This window comes from Physeter macrocephalus, chromosome 1, assembly GCF_002837175.3.
Source record: "Physeter macrocephalus isolate SW-GA chromosome 1, ASM283717v5, whole genome shotgun sequence".
In the NCBI taxonomy this organism is placed as follows: Eukaryota; Metazoa; Chordata; class Mammalia; order Artiodactyla; family Physeteridae; genus Physeter; species Physeter macrocephalus.
Genome location: NC_041214.2, coordinates 76,117,413 through 76,135,478, shown reverse-complemented (window position 1 = coordinate 76,135,478; position 18,066 = coordinate 76,117,413). Strand labels below are relative to the sequence as shown.

At 43.5% G+C, this 18,066-nt stretch overlaps 2 protein-coding genes across 6 annotated transcripts in view; one reads left to right on the top strand and one right to left on the bottom strand.

Annotated features, from left to right (window-relative positions):
- B3GNT5 (UDP-GlcNAc:betaGal beta-1,3-N-acetylglucosaminyltransferase 5) overlaps positions 1–9,978 on the bottom strand; it is a 133,472-nt gene extending 123,494 nt beyond the window's left edge. For 2 of the 5 annotated variants that reach the window (XR_008617045.1, XM_007111039.4), the window contains exons 1-2: positions 9,660–9,978; positions 5,712–5,817 (exon numbers count right to left, since the gene is read on the bottom strand). The gene's annotated coding sequence lies outside the window, so the exon portion shown is untranslated. The other 3 variants (XM_028491555.2, XM_007111042.4, XM_007111041.3) reach the window with 3 other exon arrangements.
- MCF2L2 (MCF.2 cell line derived transforming sequence-like 2) overlaps positions 1–18,066 on the top strand; it is a 251,845-nt gene that overhangs the window by 179,656 nt on the left and 54,123 nt on the right. The gene's annotated exons all lie outside the window — the stretch shown is intronic.

Sequence of the window (18,066 nt, the reverse complement as noted above, 5' to 3'; positions counted from 1 at the left end):
ACTTAGTCACTAGCGCGGCCTTTTCCAACCAAAAGCAAAAACACCTCCATGGTCTAAATTTATTTGTTACAACTAAATAACATTGCCCCAGCCCTGGCTTTGCTGATGGAGACCACACACAGGCAATCAAGGCCCACCCTCTGGTTCACACAGTCATAAAGCTTCTCTAAAGCACATACTCTAGCCTGTGTATTCAAAGTGCTGGGTTGGGGGCTACAGAGAAGCCCAACAGGCCTCCCTGACCTGGAGAAAGAAAATGCTAGGCCTAACAGGAAACAAAGCGATCCCAATAATGAATGTGAACTCAGCCACCATCCACAACAGAATGCTGTGGGTGCAGCTTCCTTTGTGCCTGCAGTGCGGCTGGGTGACCAATCAACAGGTTGGAACCAAGGCTACCCAGTTTGGGGCCAGATTTATTGTATAACCTCGGGCACCCCTCACTGCACTCTGCTGTGATGACTTAATTTGCAAGCTGGGGGCAAGGATCAAAGTATTGTTACGGAGGGGATATAAAAATTACAGATGACTTCAGAGCCTGCTGAGAGAACAGGACAAAGAGCTGGTTAGAGGAAAATATGCAAATATTTGGAATATAACTTGGGTTTGCTTCTATCTGGATTGAGAAGGAACAGATATTCTTAGTATTCTCTTTCCTAATAGAAGTAGTCAGAAGAATAAGAACAGAAGTTGAGTAGGAACATCAGAAAAGAAGGTAGCAGACCCCACCCCAAATACTTTTCAGTCTGGGAGCTGTGCCTCTCAGCCACTCAAGAATATTTCTTCACAAGAGAGCTCTTTAAACTTTTCTGATTAAAAAGAACAAAAACAAAAATAATTAGTGCATCTAGAGGCTACAAGTTTCCCAAAATGAGCCCTGATTTTTTTCTACTTCACTCCTGCTGTCAACCCATTTCTTTGTTGAGTCTACTTTTGTGATCCTAAAATATTATGCAAAATCTGCTATAAATTTTGACATTTTAATCAAGATGATGAGGTCGGCATTTTAAGTTCAAGTTAAACAACCTGTGTCCAGTTTTTCAATTAATCCTATAAGTGTGTGAGTATTTGCTATGGAAATATGCCAGGCACAGTGGGAGTCATGAAGTCGTATTTTCTGGTCTCTGCTCTGAAAGCACCTACAATCTAGTTGAGACAAGACTCATGGTGCCCATATGAAAACACAGTTCCCCCAGACAGCAATGGGGATGTCACAGTAAGGTACAGACAGTGTGTTGGCACTAATCTGGGTCATACCAACTCCAGGCACAATTGGAGTGTCCCCAGGAGTAGAGATCAGTGACAGTTGGATCAGAAGGGCCTGAGGATGAACAGGATTTAGGTGGCTGCAGAAGGACAAGCAGTCTGCTTCAGGCAAGAAAGCAAAGAAACAAAATATGGCAAATACTTGAGAAACAGGCATGTGTTTGAAAGCAGGAGGTTGGGGTGTACTTATGGAAAACCTTGAAAATAAGGCAGAGAAGCCAGTGAGTGCCCAGGGCAGCAAGTCCCAGAAGTTTCCCTTTTTGTTTTTAGTGGTAACTCCCTTGTCAATATTTATTAAACTTTATGCAAAAATCTGGCAGTTGTACGCAGGATGGATGCAGGATGCCTGGAGATCGGACACTGGTTATATCAGGGCCTCGTACTGAAGCAGAATGAGGAAAGGAGGGTCTAGTCTAGGATGGTAGAAGTGGGGAGGGAAGGAAGGAATAAAGAAGACCCTCTCAAGGAAAACAAAACCCCAGTGGTACGTGATGAGTGACAAGTAAAGGAGTAAAGGAGAGGAGAGAAACCTAGTTTCAAGCATTCCTGACAAAAGAGGGAAAACTGGTCTCCTGAGTTAGGAGTGAGGAGGGGACATGTTTGGTTTTAGGCTGCGTTGACTAAGATGTTGGAGAGACAGCAGGTAGAGAAGTCCAGTAGGTAATCTGAGCCTGGAGGCAGACAGGACTGAAGGTCCGGTGGGCACCCTGCGTGTAAAGACGATGGAGGCTATGAACATGGGTGAGCTCTCCAGTGGGGGAGCTGAGCAGAGGCCTGGAACAGTAAACTCTGGGGAAGGAGAAGAGGGAGGAGTAAGAGAAAACAAGAACGATCTTAAAGGGCTGGTTCATCAGAAAATTAAGATGGGGTAACAAAGAAAATTAAGATGGAGACAGTCGGAAGGCAGGACGTAAAGGCTAGTCCTGGCGCTTGAGTGGGAAGACAGACGTGGAGCAAACAATGAGAGCTGTGCTGGGAGCGCAGGGGGCTCTCAAGGTGGGGTTGGGTGGAGTTAGGAAAGGCATCTTCCAGGAGGAGAAGCAGCACTGAATCTAGACCTGATGGCTGAGTAATGTTAACTAGAGAAACCAGTGGGTTTGAATTCAAAAATTCATATATTTTTGTGTCCACTCCTTTATTTCTTGACCACTGTTTCTGGCCATCATTGTAATATATTAACAACTTCCAATCTTGGGGAAACGATATTTCTACATCTTAGTAGACATACAACACTCAGAAGCCTAAGGAATCCTTGTTTTATGGTGTAGGTGCCATTTTGTTCACGTTACTTCCCACACACTCAAGACAACTTACCAGCAAGAAAGTCATTTATGTGGCTTCACTTAGAACTGCATTTCTTCTGAAATTTCAAATTCCAGTCCACTCTCTCTTCGGCTACAACCTCTAAATATTCACCTGGAATCCTCTGCACCCCCCGCCTGCCCCCTAACACCCCAGGTCCAGCCAGCCGTCTCCTGACCTTTATTCTGCCTGCCTCCCTGTCTCACATGCAGGATCACCTGGCACCTTTGCCCTCCTCTCCCTGGTTCCTAGCCTTCCATCCCAGCAACCCCAGACCTTGGGTCATTCCTGTCTTCTCTACAACACCTGTGGGCTGCTAGAGAAACATAATGCACCAGGCAGACAGCATCACCACAAATGGCGATACCCAGCTGTGGGCAGAGTCCTCAAGGCTGTGTGGCCGTCTTCCACTTGTCCTGGACCTTCTCCCTCTCCCAGGCTCTTCACCAGCCATGCTACATCGTTCCCCCTCTCCCAAGGCCTGTCCTCCTCCTCTTAGCTGATGACTTCCCCTCCTGCCTCATAGAGAAAGGAAAAGACGTCACACACATTCTCACCATCTCATCCCATGTGCTTCCTCTTCGGGAATTCCCCAGGCTGGCCAGCCCTCTCCGTTCCCTCCCAAGGCCTGTCCTCCTCCTCTTAGCTGATGACTTCCCCTCCTGCCTCATAGAGAAAGGAAAAGACATCACACACATTCTCACCATCTCATCCCACGTGTGCTTCCTCTTCGGGAATTCCCCAGGCTGGCCAGCCCTCTCCGTTCCCTCTATAAAGCACACTGACCACTGTCAGGGGAGGGTAAGGGAGAGGCAAGTGAGGCAGTCGTTTGGGGCACAAAATATTAAAGTGATAAAAGTATGACTACAGACTAATGATGCTCCTCCAGTTAAGTCACAGATTTTTTTTAAAAGCCTCAATACTTGATACTTTTATGCTTAAGCTTTCATGACTTAAAGTCCCATGTGAGACACAATTTTTGGTTCCTTTCCAGGCATAACTCAAAGGAAAGAAAGATAACATTTTCTCTCCCATCTTTATGTTGTATTTTGTTCTACATTCCAAGTATTTTTTTTCCTGGCTTGTTCTGATCATCTATTCCCTATTAAATATAGCTAGAATCAATCCTCAGGAGCCAAACTGCCATGTTAAAGAAATCAGGAATAAAAAGCCCTGAATTTACTGGAAAGGCTATAATTTGATCTTCATAGATTTTTTTTCTTAGTAAATTAGTTGTAATAATTAGTGCTGAGAAACACAACTGGTTACTGTTTAGCACTACTTCCCTTCTATTTGCTCAAGAAGGAAGGAAGCAACCTGAAATGTGAATTTACAACTCACATTTTAAGTGGGAAAAATTAGATATTCTCTCAATTATAATTTATTCTTTAATCAAATTTCCAATATAAGGCTGTAAAAAAGGACAAATTCCACTCAACAGCTATTTTAGGTGTTTTTTTGGCTGTGACTAGCTATGAAACTTTAGCTCAAGCCATGGGCAAAGATTACAAGCCATTTGGAATTGTTATCCCTCCACAAAGAATACATTTTTGGAGTTAGTTCTTGATCCAGTGTTAGTCCAAAGACTTTAAATTTCAACTCTGCAAGCATGGATATGGGACAGTGGGAAAAGCTGGTTATAAAATGTATTGCTCCCCACTTATGTAAACTAAGTTATATGTTTCTTTATAAGTTAAACATGGGTGTCGATTTCTGTTTGCTGGTTATGGGAAAAATAAAGACAGGGAAATACAAAATGACCAAGCACTAAGGGAACTGGTGACAGAGGGATTATAGAGTATATTATATTTCAGAGGAATTATATTAAAAGTTGCTAAAATTTCCCAGTAACCAGTTTGATTATACAGAATTTGAAACAAACAAAAAAGCTGAAATATAAAGAGGGTCTCAGAAAGGTCAAGCACTTGCTTTTCTAAGCTTGGCCTTCTGTATTCATTCTTGAGGCATATTTGTTTGGGTTTACCGGGCTGCTTGCTCTTTAAATACAATTCTTAACAGTTTTGTTCTTGCCCACTTAAGGAACAAACTTCTCCTTATGCCCAGTCTAGCGACAGTTACTAACTTGGTGTGTTTACTGTGCACCAGGCTCTGTTCAGAATGCTTTACATATATAGTAACTCTTTAAGTCTCACAACAACCTATGAGGGAGAAATTATCTCCCCATTTTGCAGAAGAAACGGAGGCACTGAGACATGGGGTTAACCATGTAACCTCCATAAATTCCAGACCCTGTGGCAGCTCAGAAGCAGCTGATCAGTTACAGCCCTGTCCCTGAGCTCCTCACCTGCCTTTCCTGGCACTGGCACAGTTGCTCTTCCTGGAGCTCCCAGCAGGATGGGAGGACAGGGAAGCAGGTAGGGCAGAACCAAGAGAAGCAACCCAAGGCAAAAGATTTGCTTCACTGTCTAAAGTTTGCAGTCATTTATGTTTTGCTACCACCTGCATTTCGCCAGAGCTTGTTCTTATTTTCTTTGTAACATACCCTTTTCCTAACCTTCCATCTCAAGTTACCCTCCTTCCTTTTCTTGATCTCAGTAGCACTAGACAATGGGCAAAAGTGACCGTGTAAGTCTGGGTCCTTTGGGTACATAAAGTCTTTCCTGCACAAGGAAGATTGCGGAATTTAAGGGTGGAGACTCAAAGTGGTAGAAGGGGGTAAAGAAAAAAGTAAGAAGGAGGGAAGGAGAAGAGAATAAAACATATAGGACTCAGAGAGGATGTTTTAAGCAAGTATTCAATGAATAAGTATTGGATGAGATAAAAGGAGAGGAGTCGTACACAGCTGAGGTCAAATTATGATATGAAAAATAGTGATTTCAAAATAGGGTGACAGTATAACCTGGTATAAACCTGTTATATAAGCTATGCACATTAGCTTGTTGTCCAATGGCAGTTCATATGTCCCGTTCTGGACACATTTGATTGTGGGTTCAGAGTATAAAAAATAAAGGTCTAAAACATAAGAGATATTTATAACACATTTCTGTCTCAGCTGATCAACATTTATTATAAGTTAACTACCATTTAAGCACCTGCCCTATCCCAGGCATTATGCTGCACAGCCCTGAAAGTAGGTAATACCTACGTTTAATTCATTCAACAAATATTAATTTATCACATACTATGTAGTAGGCCACAGACGGGATGCTGAGAGGGCTTCAGAGATGTTTCCAGTGTAGATCCCCTAACAGAGTAAGAAAATGTTCCGGTGCAACCTTGAATCTGGACCTGATGGGGGCAAGAGAGTAGAAAAATCAAGAGTTTTAGAATGTGAACAAAAGTAATTTATATTCTGCTGCTTCCATTTACTAATCACATGAGCTTGATTTGTCTCTAAACCTTGTACCAACAGTGTTTTCTGAGGATCATTTGAGAAGATTTATTGACAAAATGTGGTCCAGATCCAGGGGTTTGATATATGCTAATTTCCTTTCTCTAGAAATTGTTGATGCATCTTTACCATGATGGTTTAGTTAATAGATGGCTGATATTCTTTATGGATTATTTTCCTTTCAAAGCGATGAGCTATACTCTTAATATTCTTCTCAAAAATATTTATTAAATATGAGTTTTTTGAAATACTGATCTGATTGCTAAGGGCCACTAATACATCTCAAATACTGTTGTGACTGAGAACAGAGGTATCATTCCTAATTGACTGAACATGGTTTTCCATTATGCTTTACAGGAAAGAACAATATTGTTCCCACAGCACTTAAAAATACATTTCAAATGACAGCCAAAAGTAAGGCCCTGTAAATTATGGAGAGGGAAACCTGAGTTGTCATTTTTTTAACTTACTTTGCTTAGAGCACAACCAAAAAGTTGTCAAAAGAGGTGTAGAAAAGGAATAAAAGAGACAAAATATGAAATTTCAGGGACTCTTAAGCTGGGTAATAGTGCTCTGAACTTGGAATTTAGGGGGCTTATTGCCTGCAGACTTGGTAGAACATTCCTTTCTGTTAAAAAAAAAAAAACTGGCTTCTAGTGTTAAAACGTTCACTATGGAAGATAAATAAGTTACTGGTCAAAGCCAGCCTCTGAATTTCTAGCATTAAAATGCAAAAATAAATCAATTTTGTTTATTCAAAGTTTACACCTCACCTGATCAAGTTGCTTATCTTTAAATATGAATTCTTATATCTCTTTTATATATGCAAACTGTAAGAAAAATATTCTAGAGTTACACTGTTCTGGCTAAATCTTTTCTGGCAGAGATTCTATGTCTAATAGCAGGGCTTTTGTAATAATTTGCTGTTCCTCAACTTCTGGAACATAGATACAATGTATACATCTCCTCACAAGATTATTCCACAATGGAATAAAATAATGGCTATGGAAATATTCCCAAAAAGGTATAATGTGCCATAAAATGCAAAGCTAAGATTTATTCAGTTGAGTATACATAACATTCCAAAAAGACAGGATACATTTTGTTACTTTGAGAAGAAATTATTTCCTTCTGAATTTTTCCCAGTTTCTTTCTACCACATCCCATGTTCTGTTATGCAGACTCTAGTGCAGTTGGTCCTCAGAAAGAACTCTACCTTGACAATTTGAAAGTCACCCAGTACAATGATTCTAGCCAAAGTGACCCATTTTAAAAGATGACCCATTTCAAAACCCATGAGTTATTATTCAAGCTGTTCTATATTTGAGAATTTGAAAGTTATTTCCTTTTCTTACAATCTCATTTGAATCAGTCTTTTATAAAAGGGAAATTTGATCTCTATTTTAATGAAATATAATGTGACATTTTTCCTTGCTAAAGCCTACACCTTATGTTGAAAACTCTTCACCTTCTGATGGTTTGTGTTTATGCATGGGTGTGTTTATGTGTGTGCGGTCAAAGCATTTGTGTGCAATATCATCTATGCCTCCTAAACATCCCTCATTTCTCACTTCCTCAGAAACAGCCTCTCTGAGCTTCAGCTTGAACTCTCCCTGTCACAACACTCATTCCTATCTTCAGGTGTCACGGTGAGCATCTGGAGGGCTGAGATTAGTCAGACTGAGTCACCCTCTTCCTCAGAGGGTGCTCAGTAAACACTCAAGGAGAGTGCCTGTGGGAGAGGGGACGGGAGAGAGAGAGAAGGAGAGGGAAAGGGGAGAATCATTTTAAGTATTTAATGGAAACATATTTTTGGAGTTGACTCCAAAAAGCAGCTCTCCCCCTCTCCCCCGCCCTGTCACAGGATATAAAATCTACCATAAGTTTCTTTTGAGAAAGTTAAAACCTCAGGTGCTAATCACCAATCCCCCTTTCAGAAAGTTCAGGATGGGATCTTTTCAGCGCCACCACTGAATACAACTACCTTCAATCATCCTTTTCTGGGTCAGTTTCAGCTTCTCACACCCTTCTCCCTTCCCCCATAGGGACTAGGCAAAGTTTCCCAAAATAAAGGCACAGAGGAACAAATCCAGTTCTAATGGATGTACTTGCATGAGAGAATTACCCTAAATATTAGCTCCAAGCCGCCACCAGCCACGGAGCTATTCCAACTTTGGTGTCCCTTTAACATGACCCATAAACTATGAAAACCAACACTGGGAAAGAAAAATATAAGGTGTGTAGTCAGAGTCGGATGAAAAGTTCCTACTCTGGACCTACGTAAGTGATATCTGAGTAAGCAATTGACTCTGTCACTTCAGGATGCAAAATAAAATTCAGCAGAGTCAAAAGAAAGAGTGGCAAAGACCTCCCCACTTAGAAAGAGGTCTCTTTTTCCAGTTTCCCCGCCTGCCTACTTCCTTGTCTCCATTTCCCCAGCCAGTAACACCGAAAGCTTCCCTAGTCTGGCGGTTTCCCAACTCCCAACACGACACAGGATTTCGACCCGAATTCACCCCTGCAGCCTAGGTGTGGCTGCAAGGTTGGGGGCCACCAGCCGGAAACGGAGGCCCGCAGGGCTCGCTGTCCTCCGGCCGGTTTCGGCATCGCGGCGCAGCGGCCGCCTCGCGGGAGCTCCGAGGAAAGGGGACCCCGCCCGGCCCCGGGACACTTCACCCCGCCGGAGCTCCGGGCCCCCCAGCCTACCTGCTGCACCTGGGCGGAGGCTCGGCCCAGGGTCACGGTCGCCAAACGCCCGCCCGCAGGCCCGAGCAAACAAAGGCGCTCCGGAGAGGGAACGCGCCTCCTTCCCCACCGCGCTCTCGGGCTGCGCGCAGCCCTGACCCGCGGCGGGTAGGGCGGCCCCAGCTTCCCGACGCCGGGCCGGGCGCGCTCCGGACCAGTGTCTGCTCCAGCCGTGCCTCCCCGGCCCCAGCGCGCATTCCAACCTGAGGCACCGTGCGAACGCGCGTGCCTTCACCTCTTAGCGACTCTCTTCCCCTCTCGGCCCTGGAGACCTCGCCGAGGAGGCGGAACAGACTCCGAGTCTCCTATCCTGCAGCCCGGGAATTGCTCCTGCGGAGAGGCGCGGCGAGGCGGCCAGGCCGGGCAGGGGCGGGGCGGAGGCCGGGCGGTCCGGAGCCCTCCGCTGCGGACCGAGGGAGTCAGGCTCCCCTCACAAAGAACAAACCAGGCGGGGAGTTGAGATTTATCCCCGCCGAGCGGGCTAGAACTTACCACATTTAGTGATCCGGAAGAGAAGACTACATTTCCACCCACCAGGGGCCTGGGCCCCTGCTAGGATGCGGTGGGATGCAGAGCATTTTTTAAAATGGTACGATTGATCACATATATTAATTCCATATGAAACAACTGGTCTCCGTACAGTTTGCATTAGGAGGTAGAATTTGTTAGACAGGCGATCCATTCGTTCAGAACATGCAAAGGTTTACTCATCTGCGGGTGATAAGTTTTGACTGAGTTGCAGTTCTCTGAGCACCTTATTTTCCTTTTCAGAGCAAGAGGTCTAAGGGCAGGCTAGACTTGATCTCTTGTCACACCACTTACGCTTCGAGCTTCTGGGGGCCTCAGTGACAAAAGAAGGAAACTCTAATCTGCAGCATACAGCTTCGCGACAGCGGTTCGTTTTAAGAATGCAGTGGGATGGTGGGGGAGAGACTCACCCCGCCCCACTTTCAAGCCCAGCTTAATTTCAAAGAGAGCTTAAAGCAAAACTCACCAAGTTCAAGACCAGCTCCTCAAACTCCCAAATCGCAGGTCGGCTCTCCTCCCGGCAGCGAAGCTGAAGTCATGGGGGTCTCCGGAACAAAACTTGACCGTTTTAAATCTTGGTCAGGGGATGGGCAGCCGGCTCTCGGCAGAGCTCGCTTCCCCGGAGGGGAGCGGGCTGCAGAGGGCAGATTGCGGGGGACCCAATCAGGGGCTCCCAGCGGAGGACGGGGGCGCGGCCAGCGTGCCGCGTTTCCTGACCCTCCTGGCGCCCAGTCTGGCCTGGCCTTTCGACGCCACCCCTGCGTGTTGGAGAAGGTGATGGGTGCCGCCCGAGTCTATTCCTGTCGGTGCATGGCAACTCCAGGAAGTGCTTCTCCACACCTCTTTAGTTGATTGAGATCATTTAGTCAGATAATCAACTGTGAGCCAGGATCCGCATGAATGTCCTCTTTGAGGTGTTTTTCCCATTCATAATACTTAATACATGTAATAGACAAAATCAGGAGAACATACATTTCCACTAAATGGAAGAGATTATAAATAAATCCTTCATGGGTTTGGTTTTTTGTTCTCCAAATATTGTTCTAGCATCCTCATAGAACAAATATTATCATTTAACAGGGGTGATATTTTGAACGACTTTGTAATTGTATATATTTGAGAACATGACAGAAAACAAAAGATTAACCCATTACTTCAGTAAAATAAAAGCTTTGGATTTGTTATTGTAAAAGGAATGACAGGTAATGACTTAAAAGTAGATTACTGAATCAGGTTGAAACTGTAAATACAACATTGTACATGTTAATTCTAACTAGATTTTTAAGAGGTTTTGTAATTGCTTTCTTTAAGCTCCTTAGCATATTTTCAACCATGCTGTTATTTTCTTTCATATATTACCTGTAGAGAGCATGGCTCGGTACTGCTATTATCAACTCAGACCACGTGGCATGTCAGACCACAGATAGAAATATTTAGGTAATGTGATTTGTAAGGGAATCCCTGACAGTGACCCATAAATAAGCTAATTTATTGTTAGTGCAGTGCAAATCACCTCCCTTTACTTATGCAAAATAAAACCCTGTTGGTAAGTAAACCCACAGACATCCCCCCCCAGGTATCATATGTGTATGTTGTATTTATGTACAAATGTTCAATTGCCATTTTATTGCTGTCGGGTCATCTGGAACTAAGCCCACATAGGTGCAGGTGTCAGCATGTGTGTATTCCGCATGCTCGAACACATAGGACTGTACCCACAAAAAATACAAACTGAACCAAACAAACCAAACCAACCAAATACATATAAAAATCACATATTCACATCAGCCTGTATGGAGATAGACAGCCCAGACAGAGAAATGCTTCAAAAATAAGTCAGGAGACTGGTGAGAAGATGTGGGGCTTTTGGTGGGAGGAGGGGAGAGGGTGTGGATGAGAGATGGGGTGGTCCAGAATGCCTGCCCAGGTGCCCACACATGAACATACATGCACAGGGACGGCCTTTTTGCCCGTCTGGGAGGATGATTTCCTACAGCAGGCTGGCTTCCCATCCCACCCCAGAAGGAGAGGAAGAGGATGATAGATTGGATAGTATATAACAAAGTACTCAGTTTGTTTTGTTGGGAGGTAGTGCTTGAAATTAGTTGGAGATAAAATTAACTGATAGTAGTGAAGCTGATTTGACCATCAAAGAAGGAAGACAGTGTCGCCTTGCCCTCAGTGTCCACAGTAGCTGCTTGTGAACAGAGACCACTACAAAATTTATAAATGACTTTCAATCTCACCATCAGGACTTTGCTTCACAGAGCACTAGAGAATTTAGGAAAGTGGTGGAAAAAGAAAGCTGTAGCATCAAGATGGTAAACTTGAAAAATGAGAGGAATTGCAATTTGCATGTTAGATTTAGAAGGGAGAAGATAAGGCAGAGAAAGAGCAGAGGGAGAAGCAGATATAGGAGAGAGAGGACGAGAGAGTAGAGCATGTATTATTAGTTTTGGGGAAAAGAAGACTGAAACAAGTACAAGAGAACCTGGGAGATGGTGGGAGCAAAAGAGACCCAAAGAGAGAAGTGTTAGTGAAGTCATGAAAGGAGAAACAGGTTTGATAACTGCTGCTTAATACCTAACACAGTTGAAGCATATCAACATAGTGCCATGCTTGACTTGGTAGCTTAAGTTGTGCTTTCTGTAGAAGGTAGGAGGTTTCCTCACAGACCCAGTACAGGCCCTGTCCCATGAATTCAGACACACCACAGGCTGTGTGTTCTGAAACCAGTGAGCGTCTATGCAAGGCCTGGGCTGCTAGAGAGGTGGGGTGGAATCCTGACTGAGTTCCTGCTGGCCACGAGATCTGGGCAAGCGACCCAACTTCTCTGTGCCCCATGGTAATTCCTGACTGGAAGGGTGCAGTGAGGGCTGACTACAGAACAGTAACGTGTGAAGTGCTGAGCACGGCACCTCACGGACTGGGTGGACAGCTGTCGTCCTCATGCCCACTGTGGGCTACAGAAAGCTCCTCTCGCTTGGTGAGCTGGTCTTCATGCGAGATCCCATCATCATCATTGCTATAAAAGGACCTGCTGTGTTTCACATCTTTAGAGATACATTTTCTGTTAATACAGCATCAACAGTTAAAACAATACAACAACTCCTTGGCTGTCTCCTCCTCCTCCTTTACTGCCCACCAGCCCCTCCTACCCCCACATGTATCCTTCTGGGTATTCTTTTCTCACCACACTTGCTGCTTGGTGATCTCATCCATTGCCTTTAATCCATGATTTATATTTCTAGTCTAGATTCTGAGCTCCAAACTTGAGTGTCTTCGCTTAAGTGTCACATCAGTCTTAAGCTTAGCAGGTCTAAAATGGAATATTCAAATACATTTTTGTGAAATGGTGAATGGTTGGGTGTTGGATGACCCCCAAGGGCCAGAATCCTCCTCCTTCTCACCAGTGGACCCAGCCCAGGGTCCACTGTACATGTTTGTTACATGTCAATAACAGTCAGTGGCATTATGTCACTGTATAAATTTCTATGGATCTGTTTTCCCTACTCTTTTGAGAGTCCTCAGACCTCTTGAGGATGGGGATCACATCCTGCTCATCTCCAATTCCCTTGAAGAAGCCTCCCACAATGCCTTGCACGGAGTGAATATGTATTAATGGCTGGTTGAATTGAATTTTTGCTGAACGCTTCCCACATTCATCAAAAGTTCAAACTTTCGGTCCAAGAAGCCTCATCTACAGTACAATGGCCCCAGTGTACTTCTCCCTCGATGTCAGCAAGGCCTAAATGCTGACATTGGAAGCACACTAGCCCCTTTCCTACAGCTCTTGCTTCTGTTCCTGTGGTTTGGCACCATTCACCAGCCTCCCTCAATTCCAGGATCTTGGCAGTTGGATGAAACCATAGTAGGTATACCCAGAGCTGGAAGATGAAGGGAACTGACAGCACAAAGAGGTACTCACCCACAGGCCATTCTAAGAACCCATTTTGTTCCTTTCTCTTCACTTGTGCATGGGGGGAGGGACCTCCTCAACTCATCATCTCCTTCCACATCAGTACATAAGGGCATCTCTCCTGTGCCCCTATAACCCTCAGTAGGGGTCCGACAGGGACAGGGACAGTCTTGCTGGGACAGGCCCTGCTTGCTGGGACCCTCCTTGGTGCAGTAGAGCTGTACTGTGGATTGAGTGGGCCTCACTCGGGGGAGGGAGTGGGGGAAGAAGGTTGGCGGGTGGGAGTGAGGCTGGCACAGGTTTCCTTTCCATGCTGCAAATGCTCAAACAGCCCCTGTGACAGTGACCTGGTACCAGCTCCCTGCCATTAGATCCCTCAGCATTTCTTCTCCCCTCTCCACCTGCAGATCATATATCCACTTTCGCACTCCCAGGGCCATACAACATTCTGTGCAGGTTCCAAGGGGCTGCCTCTAAGTCTACCTTTTTCTCCCCAGGCTAGGAGCATATATCCAAATGGAGTGAACGAGTGATACTTGGGTAGGGACAATCTTGAATTCTACCTGATTAACTCTTAACTTTTAAAAGACAATTGGCACCAGCCTGCCCACAGTTATCTAAACTGAGAAAAACTATTTGGATCCTGTGAGGGGTGGTACAGAGGAAAAAAAGAAAATTACAGCACATGGAGATGTTCAGAAAACAGTTGTTGACTATGACATGGGGGCTACGTGCCTGGCCCAGATGCAATCATTTGAGTTAGAAATTTTGTACTTAAGTTTGGTTGTGCTAATATTTAAGGGACAACTAAAATCTAATTCTCTATTACCCTTTTCTTAATAGTTAATAATTACTAAGCGCTCATTGCCTGCTTTATGGAGCATACATGCTTCAAATCCTACTCAAATTAATTCTAAAAGGCAGTTATAGTCCTGCCTGAGATTTATATTGAGTATTATTTAAAATATGGACCATTAGTTAGGAATTAAAAATAGCTACAGTGAGATTTTTCTTATAACAGCACTTTTCAAAAGCCAATTCTAAAGTCCTTGATAAATCATGTGCTCTGAAAAAACATACATTTCATGAATCAGTCTTGATTGGTCTAATGGTCTAAGGACATAAAGCCCAATATTAATTAATACCTATTTGATCCTGCAGATATAGGGCTAAGGAATCCTAGAAAGAGCAATATCTCTGAGAAATATGTTTCTAGCATAATAAACATATAAACAAACCCTCTTGGGAGGAAAGGAATTAATAGAATAATAGGATATCTGCTGGTAGATCTAGATACAAATAGGTCTGCAAAAAGGTACACAGGGTAGAAAAAGCAGTGTGTCTTTTCAGCAATTTTTGATCTTTGACTATTTTATACACTTTTTTTTTAATCTTTGGGAATTTCCTTTTTGCAACAGATTTCCCTTTGCATGAGGCAGAAGCTTATTAACTCTTTCACAATTTCTTTTCCTTATGGGAGAATTATCAGGTTACTGGATACTCCTGTTGGAGTTAGTACCAGTACTACCCTTTCCCATGAATTGAGGTAGTAATGGTTTTCCTATCAGCAGTATTCCAGGAGTCTACTTGGTACCAGAAATCTCTCCCATGAAGTTTTGTTATGTTTGGATTGCACATGTGCGGATACACCATGGCTCTGAGATTTGAGCCAGGTTCCTTGAATTCTAGGCATAAATGGATGATGGCCTGAGCCACCCAACCCTTTTTCTCCAACCTGTTTCCCTGTGTCCTTACTGTGCAGGCCCTGTCCCTTACAGAGCCATGCTGCAGAGTCAATATTGGTACTGCTTCAGTGGACTGACATTCACCCTTGGCACATCAGTTCCCCTGTCTCTAGTTTTAGAGCTCGAAGACCTGGACCTGACCTCTTTCTGGCAGCACCAAGTCAGCAGTTTGACCTCAATCAAGTCACTTAATGCTCTGAATCCCAATTTCCTCTTCTGTGAAATGAGAATAACAATTAGTGCCTGCTCTTGCTTACAGAATTGGTGTCTGTTCCTTAAATCTACCATTCATCCATTCCATAAACATTTATTGAGAATTTCCTACTTGTAAGGCATGGGGACAAGGGATGGATGATAGGACATCTGCCCTGGAGGAGCTCTTTGTCAGGTGTTGAATGGATCAAGGAAGATGATATGCACATTTAAAAAAATAACTTTACTTCACATCATGAGGTTAGCTATTATTATAAAAATGGAAACTAATACATGTTGATGAGGATGTGGAGAAACTGGAACCCTGGTGCCTTGTGGTGGGAATGTAAAATGGTACACAATATCATGGTTCCTCAAAAAGCTAAAAATAGAATTACCTTGTAATTTAGCAGTTCTCGTTCTGGGTGTATACCCAAAGGAAGTAAAAGCAATGACTCAACAAAGATTTGCAAACCAATGTTCACAATAGCCAAAAGGTGGAAACAACCCAAATGGCCATCAACAAGTGAATGGGTAAATGAAATATGGTCTATACAAACAATGGAAGATATTTAGCCTTAAACAGGAATGAAATCTGACACATGCTACATCATGGATGAACTTTGAATACATTATGTTAAGTGAAATAAGCCAGACGCAAAAGGACAAATTTTGTATGATTCCACTTATACGAGGTACCTAGGCAAAATCATAGAGACAGAAGGTGGAGTGAAAGTTACCAGGGCCTGGCGGGAGGAAGGAATGTGGAGTTAGTGTTTAATGGGTACCGAGTTTCAGTTTGGATTGATGGAAAAGTTCTGGTGATGGTTGCACAACATTGTGAATGTATTTTAATGCCACTGAAAAATTGTTTAAATGGTAAATTTTATGTATATTTTACCACAATTTTTTTAAAATTGGGGGAATTCCCTGGCAGTCCAGTGGTAAGGACTCCACACTTTCACTGCCCAGGGCCCGGCCAGGTTCAATCCCTGGTTGGGGAACTAAGATCCCACAAGCCACGTGGCACGGCCAAAAAAAAAACCAAAAAAATTTATAAGCCCTAAAATGCTACACAAATGCAGGATTGTTAACTTGAATTAGGATTAATGGGATTGTGTTTATAATCAATCCCTCTTTTAAAAAGTGCAGTATATGGGCTGGGCTTCCCTGGTGGCGCAGTGGTTGAGAGTCTGCCTGCCGATTAATGGGATTGTGTTTATAATCAATCCCTCTTTTAAAAAGTGCAGTATATGGGCTGGGGTTCCCTGGTGGCGCAGTGGAAAAAAAAAAAAAAAGAAAAAGAAAAAAAAAAGTGCAGTATGCATGAAATTACTTTGTCATTATTTATTATGTGATATTGAAGAGTGAGCCAGATAAACTTTAATGATTATTTATGCCCCATCCTTCTCTAAAAAGAATTTAAAGTAGTTTACCCTAAACACATCAGAGTAATGAGATCAAATCCAATTAACATCAGACAAAATATAAAAACTAAGATATAAAAGAGGAGAAGACAGAACAGATGGCTTATCAGCAACTGAGCAAAACTTTCAACTGTTAGCCTTCCAGGAGACAGAGAACTATTTATATTCATCAGACCTTTTATTAATGCTTAAAATATCACTGATTTCAACAAGGTCATTGTATGGGTCCATAGTGTTTCATGTTGTTACCATTTATAGTTCTGGGAATTTATTAAGCAATCATGGAACACCTAACCAAAACAGAAGAAGGATGTGAAACTAAGAACATGTTTTCCGAAGTCTGAACCCTCAGGACCTATTCAGTGCTGAATGAAACGGGCTCCTGGACAGTTCTCTTCCCTGTTGGCCAGCTCGGTCTCCTGAACCTTCCCCTCGGCTCCTGCATGGAGTCTCACCGTAGCCTGGCATGACAACCGTCTCCCCCATCCGGCTCCCCTGCCTCCCATGCTCCCCACCCAGACCCTGCCCCAGCACCTGGTTCCCACAAGGCCCCGGGAGTAGCCGCGACTCCTAGCCCCTCCTCCTGTTTCCTTCCTCCTGGAACACCCTCCTGTCTTGCTGCAAGTCGGCACCTCTTACACAGGACAGTCCAGATCTCACCTCCTCCAAGACCTCTCCAGCCCACGCTGATTCCTTCTCCTCGCCGTCCTATTGTACATGCAGTCACACATTAACTGTTTAGTTAATTGAGGCTGTAAATGGACAGAAAATCTTACGACCTTTGCTTCTTTTCGTATGAGAAATGAGAAGCAAGGTGTGATTAGACCAAAGACCACATCATACATTTTATTAAAAATGATGTATTTACAACGGACTATTACTTAGCCATAAAAAGAAATGAAATTGAGTTATTTGTAGTGAGGTAGATGGACCTAGAGATTGTCATACAGAGTGAAGTAAGAAAGAGAAAAACAAATACCGTATGCTAACACATATATCTGTCTTAAAAAAAAGGGGGGGGGTTCTGAAGAACCTAGGGGCAGGACAGGAATAAAGACACAGACATGAGAATGGACTTGAGGACATAGGGAGGGGGAAGGGTAAGCTGGGATGAAGTGAAAGAGTGGCATGGACATATATACACTACCAAATGTAAAATAGGTAGCTAGTGGGAAGCAGCCACATAGCACAGGGAGATCAGCTCAGTGCTTTGTGTCCACCTAGAGGGGTGGGATAGGGAGGGTGGGAGGGAGACGCAAGAGGGAGAGGATATGGGGACGTGTGTATATGTATAGCTGATTCGCTTTGTCATACAGCAGAGGGTAACACACCATTGTGAAGCAATTATACTCCAATAAAGATGTTAAAAATAAAATTTTTAAAAATGATGTATTTATAGAATGACCTATGAGAGCCAGTAAGGGATACTCAAGATGATCTAATTCAGCCTTTTGACACATGAAGAAATGGAGACCCTGAGAAAGAAAATGTCTTGCTCAAAGTTACCCTACATATTAGAAGCAGAAATAGACTTGGAAACCTATTTTCGTGAAACCCAGTATTTTTTTTTTTTTTTTTTTTTTTTTTTTG